Here is a 15,163-nt window from a genome sequence, read left to right as displayed (position 1 = left end):
GTAGGAATTTAGGTGTGTTCGACTTCAATGTGAGAACCACCTCACTTAATCCTGATTATAAGAATAAATTTATTCACAGACCGTGCAGGAAGGGGCTGATTTTTGTGGCTGTGCTCACAGGGGTAGCTGTTCTCAAATCCCAGCAGTGTTTCAGGGCTGCCCTCGCCTCTGTAAGCAAAAAAAAAAATAAAAAAAAAAAAATAAAAAAAAATCACAAGTTCCCAAATGTGGAGATATGGTCAAGCTGGATGGGACTGTGAGCAACCTGACCTGGTTGAAGGTGTCCCTGCTTTTTGTAGGGAGGTTGGACTAGATGGCCTTTAAAGGGCCTTTAAACCCAAACCATTCTATGATTCTGCGATCTTACTAAAGTGGAAATGATAATGTGTTTGTTTGTCCCATAAAATGCTTTGTGATTGACAAAATACAACCAGATCTAAGCACAAAGCAAACCTCTTTTCCCCAAGGAGTTTCAGAAGTTAAAAATGGACATGTGGGTAAGTTTGGAACTTGGCTGCAAGGTCAGGTAAGTAGAGCAGCATTGTTGCCTGTGCAAACAATTGTGTTGATTTTTCTCTTCTGTGAATTTTTTTTCAGCACAGGCTTTTACCATCTATTGGAAGCAGAGCACTTGTGCTCTGAAATGAATAATTAGCTGTTGAAGTAGGTCTGTACTGTGTCAGTACTGTCTTCCACTTACCTTCTCTTATGTAACAGAGGAATTGAAACTAAAATGGGGAAAAGTTACTAAATCCTATACAGAGTTTAACTTTTAAATGAAAATGGGATTGTGATGTTAGGAAGATGCTGCTTGGGAAAGATGCCTTTCCTCTTAGTGTTCTTCTAGTAATTATGTTTTCAGCAGTGTTCTTGCAGAACTGAATTTCTGAGCATATTTCATTTAAAAAAATTATGGTAATTTAAATTCTAACCTGGCACTAACTGGCTATTTTTGCAAAATGATAGAATGAGAAGCAAGTCATTTAACAGTAATAAGGACATTAAATTCAGCATTCTATGGATCAAATATTGTTTCTATTTTAGTAAAACATGCACATTTAATTTTTTATAATGTCCTTTGCATAAATGCTGAATGTGGTTACTCTTTTTTTGTCCATAGTTGCAGTTATTGTCACTTGTATTAAGCTGTTTTGCAACCTGTCCAGCTCTGTGGGACAGAGCTAACTCTGTGTTGCTGTCTATAAGTAACTTCTTTATTAAAAGGCATAATTATTTATAAAACAAGCTATGATTTATGTTCTGGTAAAGGTTACTCAGCACCACAATATAAACTAACCACAGGAGAATGAACTCTATGAAGGACAGGTAACGTAATTTGGAAAGGTGCAGCTCTCATAGAGGAATGTGTGTGATAACCATGAAGACATGTCTCTCACTGAGAACTGTGATAGTGAAAACAAGGGAAGGAAACTAGGGAAAGATCACTCATAACCTAAACGTTGAAATTCACACTCAAAACTAATGAGAGACAGGTTATTACCAGCTCAAGATTTTAAAAAGTAAAGTATCATATTTTTCATTAACCTTCTTTAATAATTTAGATTTCATGTGTGTTTTTCCATTTCACCTTTTCATGCCCTGCCTTCCCCTTTATATACTGTAGACAACTCTCTGCTAGGTTTTCACTTCCAAGCTTTGTTATGTAGAGATAATTATATATCACAATGGTGTCTTTCTTTCCATTTACTGAATGACAGAGTGCATATCATTTCTGCATTGATTCATATGTTAGGTTGCCACAAATGCTTAGGCTTAAGACCTTGACATTAATTCCGTCTCCACAGCCATTTATATCAGGAAAACTCAATTGTTTGAGCACTCGTGGAAAGTAAATGCAAGAAGTGCCATGATACCATTAAATCAAATTTATTGAAAAATATAAGAAGGACAAAGGTGCGAAGTGAAGATATATGGCTGCAGATCTGGACTTTGGTTAGACATGGAGATGAGCCTTATAGCCTGCTTGAGCTCAGGTATTTTTATTGCTTATGCAGAAATTAGTTGCATGTATAATCCGACAGCAGGTCACACAGCACAGGCTGGAACAGGTCTGGAACTTCGACCTCCAGATTGCCAAATTACTGCAGTTGGTGTTTTCCTTTGTTGCAGGCGCTTGTTACTGGCTTTTAAAGCTGGTGATTATTATCATATGCTGTTCTGAAAGGAAGCAAAGGATATAACTGCAGTGAAACTGTGGCCAACACGTAAATAATGTCATTGTTCTAAGCAGTTCCCAGATAGTTGCAGGGGTCGATGTTTAGGCTTCTGATGAGGGAGCCTCTGCAAAGGAAAGGCAGAAGGCTCAAAGAATTGAGGAAAGAATCTTAATTGTACTTTCTGTTTGCTTCTTGTTGCTCAGGACTTGAAGTGCTAAGGTTGCTAAGTGGCTTGAAAATTTCTGAGACTTTTTTTTTTTCCCCAAGTGGAATAAAAGCAGTACAGACAAGCGCATTTGTTATAGTTCTGTGTTTAGCTGGAATGTAGAGGGACTTCTGAGGGCAAAACCCTTGTTTTGGGATCTGACTCAAGAAAGCATTTTTGCTTCCTCTTCTTGTTACCAAAAATAAAAAGCATTATTAAGCAATATTTGCAGCTATGCCAGGGAAGCTGTATTGCTTCCATGTGATTGCACAGAGTATTGACAGAGAACACTATGAAAAGGACTCAGAAACACGGGATATTTGGAGAGGAGAGCTCAGAGGGCACCACAAGCTCAGCTAAAGCCTGAGATATCAGCTCAGATATAAGAGGCAGAGGCTTTTGAATCTGGAAATGAAATGCCTAAATGTCAAAGGTAAAGGAATGATAAAAGCAGCTGTCATGGGTGGGGTGGTCAGCAGCTGGATTCCCGATACACTGAAGAACTTAGGGTAACAAGAAGAAAAAGGGGTACTGTCAAAAGTATCTACTATGGCTTCAGGATCACAGAGAGAGAGGAAAACAGGTTTATAGAGCAAGATGAAAGGAAGACAGATAGAATTTAGCAACAGCTTTGCTAAAGGAGAAATAGGTTGAGTGTTCTAATGATGGCAGAGAAGGACAAGCTTGAATGAGGGGAAGGGATCTGACTAACTTGAAACTTTCTTTTTGTTAGTTAGCTGGAGGTGACAAGGCACACCTTCGAATCTGGTGCTAAAAATGGGTGCTTGGAGTACAGCCAGGAGATATTCAGATCACTCAAAGGCAGAAATTACTTTTGGAAATTCTGAGAATAGGTGATGTCATTTAGGTGAAAAACAGCAAATGAAAGTTTGCAGGAAACTGAAAACTGGGCTGCAGGAAATCTGTCTTTTTATCAGCTTAGTCAATCAAAACTTAGGTTAAGTTTTAGGAGGAGAAATAGTTACTGCTTCTCCTTTCTTCTTTGGTATTATATAGATTGATAGGTGCAGTCATTGAAAATATTTAAAAAATTATTATGAAGATAAGATTTGGACTTTGTCATCTTAGTCACTTGCATATGTTAAATTTCAGTGAAGCATGTTGTAGATTGAAAAGGATTATAAGTAGTAGAGCAACAGGAACTACTCTGCTATAGAAAACACTGAAAAAGTTTTGGAGAGACGTTGACTGGAACAGGTTCAGGTGGAACAGGTGATGAAGGTGAGAAGTTGAAAATGAGAGGAGTCAGTGTGGGGAGTGATGTAGGCTGACTCCTATGTGAAATTCATGGTCAGCTCAGTATTTCTTGGCACTGTGAACAAGGTTGAGTTTTAATGCCTAAAGGTGAGGGGAAAATAAATTTCCTCTCCCAGAGAGGATGAAAACCAACTCCTGTGGCTGCTGCTACCTGCCAGAGAGTGAGTAAATCTGCAGCTATTGTAGACAAGAAGTCAGATGCAGTGCCATGGCAACTGCTCTGAGTCCAAGCAAGTCTGCCTCTTCTTGCTTTCTTATATTTTTTCCATCCCATTAGCCTAAAAGGTTATTTATCTGTTCTCTCCCTTCCCACCAGGAATTGCTTGCTTTGATAATAGTGCATAAAAATGAGGAAAGACATCATTCAAATTGTTAAAGAAAGATAACACAGACAAGGATTAAATCACTTGAGAAGGCATCAACAATACTGATTGTTTTTAATGGACAGATGAGAAGGTATGTTTCTGTTTTCTGAAAAAAAACTTTTTCTCAGTACAATAGTAAAATTAAGTCTGTCAGTAGGATTGATTTAAGGCTACAGGTGAGAAAGTACTTCAGGATATCTGTTTTATGTTGGCAGCTTCATACAATACAGTCCATTAGTTTTGAAGGCTCCAGTACAGTCATGCTGGCTTGAAAGTTTCTGAGAGTTTTCATGCTGATTGGTAAAACTTCTTGTGCCTGGGGTTGTCAGGAGCTCAATATCTGTCTTTGGGGCATCACCTCCTAGGGACATCCTTCAGAATACTGAAGAAGCCTTGGTGATTTCAGTGAAGGATACGAAAGATAGTTAATCTTGATTTGGGAGCTCAAATGCGAGAGAAGCTACCACAGGCCTTATTTGCTATGATTAGTTATTCACTATTTTAAAAAGGTGACCCTTACTTTCAGCCTTAAATATGGAGCTTGCAGCTGTTGTATTGATTATGGATTGCTCTGTAAGACTGTAGCTCTTCAGAGTAAAAACATACCTGAGAGTGGATGGTGATCAAATTATATTTTAACATACTTGGATGAAAAATAAAGTAAATGTCTTTAGAACTTCTTGTTCTTTAAATAGCATGTAATTGAGCTAAGTACTGTATATTTAACAGGGAAATTTTTTTATCCATTTCCCTCAGTTTTTATGCTTAATTTCTTTCAATTTTTTGAGGGAACATGATGACTTTTTTTCTAGAAGAGATTCATTTTACTAAAGACACTTCTTTAACAGTTTTACTGACTGTAGATATGGTACAGAGCAGATAACTTTTGATGCAAAGAGTATTTATGTATGATGATTATGTAAGTGAGAGGTATGGTTGCACAACCTCAGGATGTGAAAACCTGCTGTGCATAATTTTTAATATGCACAAAGCTTCATAGCACATGTTATTTTGCGAACTGATAACAGAATAAATCCTTTGATGACAGAATAACTGCATTCTCAGTACCAAATGTGGATTGATTTCACCAGTGTGAGAAAGAAAATACACAGTACAGAAGTTCTTAGAGCAGCTTTCCAGTTCAAAAGCACTGTGGTAAAGCTGGACAGAAGAGTAGCAGTAGAACTAAGTGAGATTTTACACTTCTGCAGCACTGAACCAGAACTGAAGCAATGAACCAGACCTTAGTATTTTAATATGCATAAAGTATTCTATGCTTTAATGAGATCTTGAGCTTTGGCTCTGAAAATTGTTACTGCCCTGGTGAATAGCCCTTCAGACTTCAGGCATACAATGAGAATTTGCTTCCTCTTTCAATTCTTCAACTTCTTGGATAGAATTTATTATTTCCCTAAATATAAGCAGCTGTCAAAATGCATTATATATTATAGTACCCCTTTTTGCTATTTTTAACTCCATCTCATTAAGTGGATTACATGGTTTCCTTTAGTAATTAAGTGCAGATTAAATATTATATTAAAAACATAAGAAATGACACCTTTTCATCTGCCATTATGAAATTTTTAAAGACAAAAAAACTACTCTGATGTTTTTTTCTCCAGAAATGTTGGTCAATAAATTAAATATATCTTGTCCTTGTTGATGTGGTTGTAGAATTAAAAATGTCAAGATGAAATGTTCTCTGTTCTTTCCCACTTAAATTCCATTCAAAGTTAGTTCATTTTTTGGCTATTTTATCCTTTCATTCTTTGGGTAATAGTGACTTCCTTCCAAGATTTTTATGGGATATGGTTTATCTGAATACCAGGAAACCCTAAGTATTTATTGGTCAAGTCAGGGAACAGAATAAAAATGGAAATCTAGTAGGGGCTTGCATATTAATTTGGTAAATACTGGCTTTATTTGATAATGAAATAGCATTTCTATTTCCACCAGCTACACAGAGTCAAACTGATCAATGAAAATTACTTGTAAAAATTCTGTATGTTTTAAAATTTGATCAAGACCAGCATTATGGACCCAAACTTTTCCTCATATGAACTTGCAGAGTCCCAAATCTAAATTCAACCTATTTAACATCAATCAATTAAGAATATCTATAGAAATAAGAGAGGGAAATAAGAAAAAGAATAGAAAAATAATAGAAATAAGAAAAAATCAATAATCTTATTGATTAATAAGAAATTAATCAATCTTCAAGAGATTTGATTCCCACCTTAGACTTGCATCACCGTTGAAAGCATCTCCCTGCCTTTACTGACCATAAGGCAAGGCAGCCACTCTCCTGCTCCAAGTGCCCTGTTAGTGCCTAAAGCTGGGGGAACATAAACCTGGTGGTCCCTGCTGAGCTCAGTGAAGCCAGACTGCTCAGTGTAACTTGGCTCTGTGTCTTTGGAGTTAAGCTCTACATTGGCCTCCTGCTCTTCTTCGAGTTTGGTTCAGGTATGGTTTAAATATAAAGTAAGTGTATGTTATTAATTATCTTAATCTGGATCCTAGAGGGACTTATTTCGGTAATACTGCTGCTAATTCTAGTTTGTCTGATTTCAAACTAAGTCACCAATTGCATGATTTCTAACAGCTAAATTCTGTTCCCCAGGTTGGGATGTAGTGAAGATCAGCTCGTTTTGTCACCAGTGCTCAAGTGAAGCTACAGCATTTTCTGGAAAAGAGTAAAAAGCAGCCATCATACTACCCTTATGCACCTGAGCAGCTGCATTAGACTTAGCAATTATTAAGTCCTTAAGGCAATTTATCAAATTAGCCTTACAATAATACATACCTTTTTCCATATGCTATACCATTAGCATGCCAAATTTTGACTGTATCAAATAGTAAAAACTTCTCTTCAAAATAAATCTTTCACCCCCCTAAAGTGAAATGAGTTTAATATATTCTACATTTTCATTTTGTTTCATATGAATTGAAAAATACTAAAATGCACAAAAATGTTTCCCTGATTAGCTTCTTAATCTGATTTCTTGCTAAATGTGATTATTGCAGATGCAGTCCCACTCAGCAGATTTGTCATGACAAAATATCCATAGTTTAGTGTGGGAGATGGAAAGTGGCTGAATTTGAGGTCATGTGTGATGAGTCAGATATTTTAGCTGGAAAAAATTCTTTCTAAACAACAAGGTCAGGTTAACTCTGCTAGAACCAGACAAACCAGCAATTTTGGAATGCTTATGGCAGTGCATTGGAATATATGGAAGATGTTACTTTTTGTGAAAACATGAAATGGTGTTCCAAAGTATTTTCACTGAAAATACATTCCCTACTCTGCCCAGCTGATGACAGCATCTCTGAAAGTGCTCAGCAAAGTATAAAATTAATGAATATTATATATATTTATGTGTCTATGATTAATATATATGTCTTTTGCAAGGGCACGCCTTAAGCACAAGGAAGTACTTACATCTTTGTTATTTTGCAAAGCCCTGCAGACTATGCTGACCTAGTAAGTAAGAATTGCTCCTTCTTTTCTGACAGTGGGGATAGAAAGAAAGGAGACTAACCTTCTGAATCAATTGCTTTTCCCTACAGCACTGAAGTAGGAAGGAACTTTCTCCTAGTTTGATGCTGTCTGGCAGCCTCAGTTCCCCTTTTCCTGGAGACCTAGAACCTACTTTGATTCCATATTTGCAGCCTATTATCTTTCTTTTGTATTTCTAGGTTTTTAAAACTATTGCAATATTGGATCTTAGGATCTAGATCGAAGTCTTATTGTTCTGGTGACAGAGGAAACAAGTACAAGAACCAGCTTCCACCCTGAGAAGTCCTAAAATACAATCTGCTCTTCCAGAAGTTTTTCAGTTCTGTAGGCTGCATCTTTGTTAGCAAATAGTGTGGAGCAGTGGATATGGATCTGCAGGAATAAACAGGCTACAGGTACACACCTTGTGGGTTTTGAAGGGGTGGCTTTACATCAGACTAGTTAAGATCTCATTCTGTGAACAAATTGGCCATTTGTGGTTGATGTGCATTTCCAGTTTAGTTGCACCTTAAACTAATTGAGTTAGTGCACAGCAAAACTGATCCACAATGTGAACCAAATCAGGTAAATGGGCGCAGATAAGATTTGCTTTGAAAAGTGCATTCCTGGGCACAACAAGCAAACCCAGGACTGTTTGTGTAAAACATGCTGTCGTAGTAGCACAAACATGATTGATGTCCAAGACATACACGTGCTGAGTGCCTAGGGAATCCATGTCTGTAAATGGATCCAGTTGAAACCAGTGGCTTTATATCTTCTGCTTGGCTTCTATGGTTTTCTATGATTTTCTGTGCCCAAAACACACACACAACACTCACAAATTTTTTGTGTGTGATAGTGCCTACCTTGAGTACAGCTCAAGAAATACTATTAGAGCAGAGGGCTAAAACACTTCCCCATAAACACACAAATCACTCTTGCCTTTTGTGTTGCTCCCATTTTGCCCCAGACCCCCAGATAATTTTAACAAAATATGTGCGAGTTTCCCCCAAAACCTTCTGTAACCAATACATAGCTTAGACACATAGTTTAGTTAACACATAGTTTAAAAGGCCAGCTTTTGTCCATCTTCAATCTTTTTAATCCAACAGGAGTTGTTAATTAACTGTGAGACCTAAGGCTGAGATGAAAAAAGAGCAGTATAGAGTGACCCAGAGATATCAAGCCAGCCATCTTATGCTAAACATAATGAAACTGCATAAACATGTTGGCTAACTAGAATAAACATGCACAAGGAAATATTTCCAATATTCATTTCTCTTCTTAGTAATTTTTGGACAGTTCAGTAAAAAAAGAACAGTAGCTGGAAGAATTCAGTGCCAGGGCTTACACTGGAAATTATCAACAATTCACCCTTCATGTGGCTGCAGATATAAAGCCAAGAAGAAATGAGAAATAATGGTGCTATTTACCAAAACATAGGGTTTCTGTTAGCTGTCTATGTCTCTGTCAGCTCTGTGTTTGCTCTTGCTGCACTAAGGACACTATTTCAAGACTGTTGGCTTGCAAAATGAGATACTTTCATTTTAACATCACCCATGTAAACTGGATGTTCTACTGATAATGCTTTAAGGATAAAATTATTGCTAACAAAACCAGAATAATATAAGAAAACTCAAATTGATGATACTAACTTCAAATGGTAAAATATGGTTTCAGCCATTACAAATAGAATTTCTTATGAAGCTCACTATGCTTCAGAAACAGAATTAAAAGTAAAAATTTATGACTTCAAGTACAACACAGCTACATTTTTTTTGAAGTACAGTATAATCTTGGGAATTAGGGAAGCTTCTAGCTGGTGCTTCAGTATCAGGGCCAGAAATGCTCCTACCCCTACCCACCTGCAGAACGGAGCTTGGCATCATTTCCCACTGGAAGCTTAGTCAGCTCTGTTAAATAAATTGTAATAGTATGGTTTTAAATTGTATGACAAAACTTAACACCTACTCTTGCAGTTAATGTAGGGTACAGTCATTTTGAAAGAATAAAGTATTTGGGGAACTCATAACTCAGAGGGCTGAGCTGGTTTTCCTTGTAACGTCAGGGAAGCAGCACAGGTCTCGTGAGCTATGGCTCTGCTGGCTCAGCTTGATTTCTGAGAAGTCTTAAATGTGGTTCTCTCACGCTCTGCAAGACTAAATAGGGTGTAAATATAAGCAAATATGAAGCCATTAAAACTGCAAAGTTGTACAGTAAGGCTCATTCCTTGGCTTACAGCACTAGTGCACAGTTGAAATTTGAGATATAAAGCTTCAGTGGGACAAAATGCAGCAAGTTATGTCTGATGGAACCTCTGCATTGTGAGGGTGTTTTGTTTCATTTTGGGTGTGTTTTGTTTTGTTTTGGGGTTGTTTTATGGAATATGTCAACTACTGAACCTAGAAATGTTTTTCAGGAATAGGTATACCTCTTTCATTTAGTAAGGTTTTCATAGGCACACTTTGGAAATTCTGATGAAGAATTGGAAGATATTTCATCGGCTTGTGGCTTTCATTTAAAAATAATCAACAACAACAAAAAACAAAACAAAACAAAAGCCCAAAAACCAAAAAACCCAAAAAACAACCCAAAACCAAAAAACCCACAAAACAAAAAAACAAACAAAAAAACCCAGAAAAACAAACCAAAAAACCCTCGAAAAACTCACCCACCTCAAAACCTTGATTTTTGTATGGAATTTAGAATAAAAATGGTCTTGATCACAATATCTTTGATATTTCCAGTGCAGGCTACTGAGAACTGGACATAGTCCAGTGAACTTAATGGCTCGGAAATGCAGATAATCACAAAATCATAAAGGCTGGGATCCCACAGATTAAGCTGGTGGAAACTCATGTAGAGTCTGGGGTATGCCATTTTTGCAGTGTATTCCAAGACTTTTGGTAGCTACAATCTGGAATTAAAAACATGAATGATAATTGAGATTAGAAAGATAGAAATCTACAGCAGATCCTGCAGATAGTCTAGTGAAGCTCCTTCCATGTACCCAAGGAAATAGTACTGCAGCATGTTCAAAATAGGGATAATAATTCTCAGATATAATTCTAGATGTAATTTTTATTATTTTGATTGAATGAATGTCCATTTTATGTGTTAATGTATTTTTGTAAGGAATATACGGTTCTTCAGAGCCTTTAAAATGAAAGAATGGGAAAGAGAAGTGCATAATTCATGGACCATTTGCAGCCCACCACTCTGCACAAGAGGGAAAGTTCAGAGAAAAAGAAAAGGCAATCACCTGTACAATTTAAAAGAAGTTGTTGTGGTGTTAAATAAGGAAGAAATAGAATTTCTCTTCCACAACTTCCTCTGAATGTGATTTAAGTCTAAAGGAAAACCATGCTGAAGCAACTGGCGAGACTTTTGACCAAGGCAATGGAGGTTTCACAGTCGAGAGTGACAGTTTCTAGATATGACTGCGTAGTCAGACGCTGTTTCTTGCAAAGCTGAAACAAACTGCCATCCTAACAATCTCTTACTGTGCAATTGCACCTCAAATTGTCACCCACCACAGAACTCCTTGTTGGTCACGGCACTTTTTCATCTTGTCTACTGCAAAACTACACACAATATTGCAAAGGAACATTATAGGAAAAAATAAATGTTATTTTTCAGGTTCTCTGCAGGAGACTGGAGCAGGCTGCCAGGCAGAAATTTCAAAAGCATCCCTGAGATGCTATGGGGAGCATGGAACACCTGAGGAACAGAGAATAGCTGTTACATAAGCCTTCTATTTCCTGGCTGAACAAGACGGGTCTCTTGTAGGAACTGAAGCCACGAACTAACATGAATCCCTACTATGTGTGATAAAGCATAACAGTGAAGTGGGAAAAGGTATCCAGGTATTGGAGCTCTGCAGGATGTGCCCCAGAGAGGCAGCTGCCCCACGTGCCTGTCTCTGAGGTGCATCAGATGAAACGTAGGTGAGTGAAATTGTTTCACTGATAAAAACCTTTCACACAAGAAGCAGAATGGTCAGATCTGGTTTGTAGGGACAAGGAAAGGGGTAAATGGTGCCGGGCCAATGTGTTCCTCCTCCCCAGCTGGTGCCTTCCATGGCAGTTTTTACCAACTCCTTTGCAGCGGGATGCAGTTACTAAACTGTGCCATGTGTGGCATCTCGCTCCTTTGAAGTTCATACTTCAAGGGGAAGAGCAAAGAGACATCCTGCCAGAGCACTCAGGTGGATTCAGTTCAGCCTTCCTTGTATCTTAAGAAGGAAAGGAAAAAAGGCAAAGTAAGTGGAGAGGGAAAAGAAATTCTTCCTCAATCCAGGGCTGGGTAAAGTTGATGCAAATCTTGGTTTGATTAGCATGTATAGGAGTCATTTACAGTAATTTATCTACTTTTTCCCCAGTGCTTTTGTCCTAAACTTATTTTGCACTGCAAAGTAAGGCAGTTATCAGCTGCTTTTCTGGTATCCTCTGAGGGGAGCATTTTCTGCAGCTGCTGAATTGCACTCAGAACAGTGGAGAATGATCACCATGATTTACAAGGAGGCTTCAGGTCAATACCCTGCTGAGGAAGTGAAGGAGCAGGGGCTGATAGACAAAGATAACTGCTTCTGCCTGGAAGTTAAACGGCTGCCCTTGAGGGGAGACTGCACAGGGATCACAGGTTCAATCGCTCCAGGGATGTGGTAATCACTCGATGGGTCATTTACCTAAGGAGTCTGGAGATAGCAATAACTATTCATTACTGCAGAGCTATCAAATTGATGACTCTCTTTTTTCCTTATTTTCTTGGGCTTAGCATATAGAGAGTAAAACAACAGCTATTAAACTGTTATTAAACAGCTCTTAAATAAGGTGTAACAATGAGCTTGGTTATTAGTGTTTATAAATGGTACTGAAGAAGAATAAAATCCAGAGAGTACAGTCTACTGCTATTAAGACAAATTATTTCCACTCATGTTTGTAAAGTTCTTAGTCCAAATTAACTGGACTTCCTACTTTGGAAAGAGTAATGTCACAAGAGAGTGTCAGTCTTCCCTTTTGAGCACAGGAATAAAAGGAGAAAGATGGGGATTTAAATTGGTGTCATCTGAAGAAAGGTAGACTCATGCCAAAGAAATCTGAAGTTCAAACTGCCTGGGGCACTACATGGCACAAGTGTTTAAACATGTTATTCAAACTGCATGGTTAAAGAGCACAGGTTATAGAGGCCAGAGAGCTGAGACCCAGTAAAGGGAGGGCTGTTCCAGTGTCGATAAAACTGATCTGTTGGCTTAGATATTTAGCTGGGATGCAGAAGACTTGTATTCTATTTCAGGTTTTATAAAGGCAGCCCATGCTCCCTGGACAGATAGTTATCCAACTTCTGTGGTACCTACATGAGAAATTGGTGTAATAATTCTCTTGCTTGTGGTCATGTGCTGGTAACCAGCAGAAAAGATCACTGCCATGGTGCTTTAACTCCACACTCCCTCCACTAAAAGTTCAGAGAAACAAGGATGAATGTGTTTTTTGTGTGGGCTTTGCTTATGAAATATGTGCTCAGTGAATTGAAGTAGAGGTTGATGCATGGTTATTTGCTTGATCTAATGTTTACTGAAGTCAGCAGAAATCTTTCACTGGGTGTTTAATGTCTTCCTCTCCCTGTCGTGCTGTGATGCTTTATGGTCAGCTGAGGGAAAATGCTTGAGATTAAAAGCATTTAGGATGAGTATTGAGGCAACAGGGATCCAGCAAAAATAATCTGAAGGGTCACAGAGTTTATATTTTAAAAGTCATTGTAGCCCTACAGAGACAGTGTTAGTATAAGGACTGTTTTAGACTTGATGCTTCAAAGGTATATAGAAAATAAGGTTGTTTACCTCAAGGTCTAAATGAAATTTAAATGCATTTATTCTAACCTTTATTACACTTATCCCCATAGTCTGAACTGCAGAATAGGGTGCCTAATAAACTGAACACTGACCCAATAAATCTTTGTATTTTATCAGGTAAAGCAATTGATTTTTGAAGTTGAAAATGCCATTGTTTCAACTTCTGTAAGTCTTTGCTTGAGACATAACCTTCATTAGATAACACTATCTTGAATTTGTTGTCTTTTCCCACAGAGACCTATAATAATAACCTGGAATACAGGCAAGGAACAGAAGCAGGAGGAGCATGTTGTACAAGGAAAGGCTGTGTCCAGGCACACACAGCCCACCCAGCTCTGCTCCAGGACAAGTGGTCCTGCTTGTAGAGAGGAGCTCAGAGACTGAGGGGTCACATTCAAGCCCTGGGGACACCATTGTCAGCTCCAGACGAAGTCAATGCACAAGGATGTGGGCAATGCTGAAAGAAGCCAGGGAGGTCGTTCCTGAAGTTGCAGGATTTTGTTTGGACAGGAATGAAGAGGATTTAAGTTTTTACTTCTCCTGAGAAAAGTAAAATTTTAGTGTAGTCTTCTTTCTCCTTCACTCCTGTTCTGTGATTCACAAATCCTGACTTATTTTCTCATATGTAAGAGCTACGTGATGAACTCCAGTCATGGCTTTGGCCTGTTCAGCCTCTTTCCACATCAAATGCTTCTTTAGGAAATACCTCGAGGACTATTTGTAATTACTATGACACATTCAGTATGTCTGTAGAGAGTTTAAAAGGGGATTTACTATTACTTACTTTATCTTTTTGTTCATAGTTTCCAGAGTGATTTTTATGTCTTTAAGAAAAAATTAAGTGATGAATCTGGCCTATCAAGTAGCATTGAGACCTCAAGACCAAAATTCCTAAAGCTTCTTCAAGTTCTACAGCTATGGAATTTTTATGAATGAAGTAAGGAGCAGACACAAGAGGTCTTCAAGTAAGACACTTACCAGTCTCAGTAGGAAGTGAAAATGTCTTGAAAGTTCTGCCATCACTTGATATTTATTCTTCTGTCCCTTGTGCATTATCTTTTAGACTGTATTTTCTATACCATATTGTTACGCAATGATAAAGGGTTCAACAAAATGAAAAATTATTTGAATGAAAAATGGGAGTAAGACTCTGACTTGCCTGGTTTGTACAGATAAGGAAGTATATGAAATATAATGCTATCTGCTTAATCCATGTTACTTTGGACATTACCACACTTATACTTTATTAACAGTAGGATTTCTGCTCTCTAGGTTTTGTACCAGCTAAGTTGCTTAGCAACCTTAACTCCAAGATAACGATGTCTTGCTGCTTGTGATTAAAGAATGATTTTTTCATGTGTTCTGTTTATGATATATATTTTGTTGTTTGCAAAGTCTTTCCCTCAATTTTCATTCCAAATATAGTAAGGTGTATATATATATTCCTTGAAGCACTTTATCTTTGAAATTCACCACAGTCAACTACTTTAGTGAATGCAAGTAGCACAATAGTATTATGAGAAAACCCACACTATACAGTAATGCAAAGAACATAAAATGGTGAAGCAGCCTATAGAGCAGCTCCTGATATTGCTGTATAAATCCTTAAAACCTTTTCAGCACAAGTGCATTGCTAAAAACCGTGGATAATGCTCTAGTTCTGTGGTTTTATTCTCCTCTTAAATAAATAAATAGAAAGCTCTGGGACTTGTCCATATGTGAAGCTGTGCTTTGGAACTGGTCCAGAAAAGTGAAATAGTGTACTTTAAATGATAGCAAATGCCTCTTGAT

General features: G+C 37.7%; 1 long non-coding RNA gene across 1 annotated transcript; it reads left to right on the top strand.

The window, feature by feature from the left end:
* The first annotated feature begins 2,695 nt into the window (after positions 1–2,695).
* LOC131577809 (uncharacterized) lies at positions 2,696–14,895 on the top strand. Its single transcript, XR_009277285.1, has 4 exons — positions 2,696–2,815; positions 3,977–4,116; positions 11,161–11,468; positions 13,607–14,895. It is a non-coding gene; the product is annotated as an uncharacterized LOC131577809 (long non-coding RNA).
* The last annotated feature ends 268 nt before the right edge of the window (positions 14,896–15,163 follow it).

The sequence above is a fragment of the Poecile atricapillus genome, chromosome 3, assembly GCF_030490865.1.
Source record: "Poecile atricapillus isolate bPoeAtr1 chromosome 3, bPoeAtr1.hap1, whole genome shotgun sequence".
In the NCBI taxonomy this organism is placed as follows: Eukaryota; Metazoa; Chordata; class Aves; order Passeriformes; family Paridae; genus Poecile; species Poecile atricapillus.
This window is presented reverse-complemented; position numbering and strand designations above follow the sequence as displayed.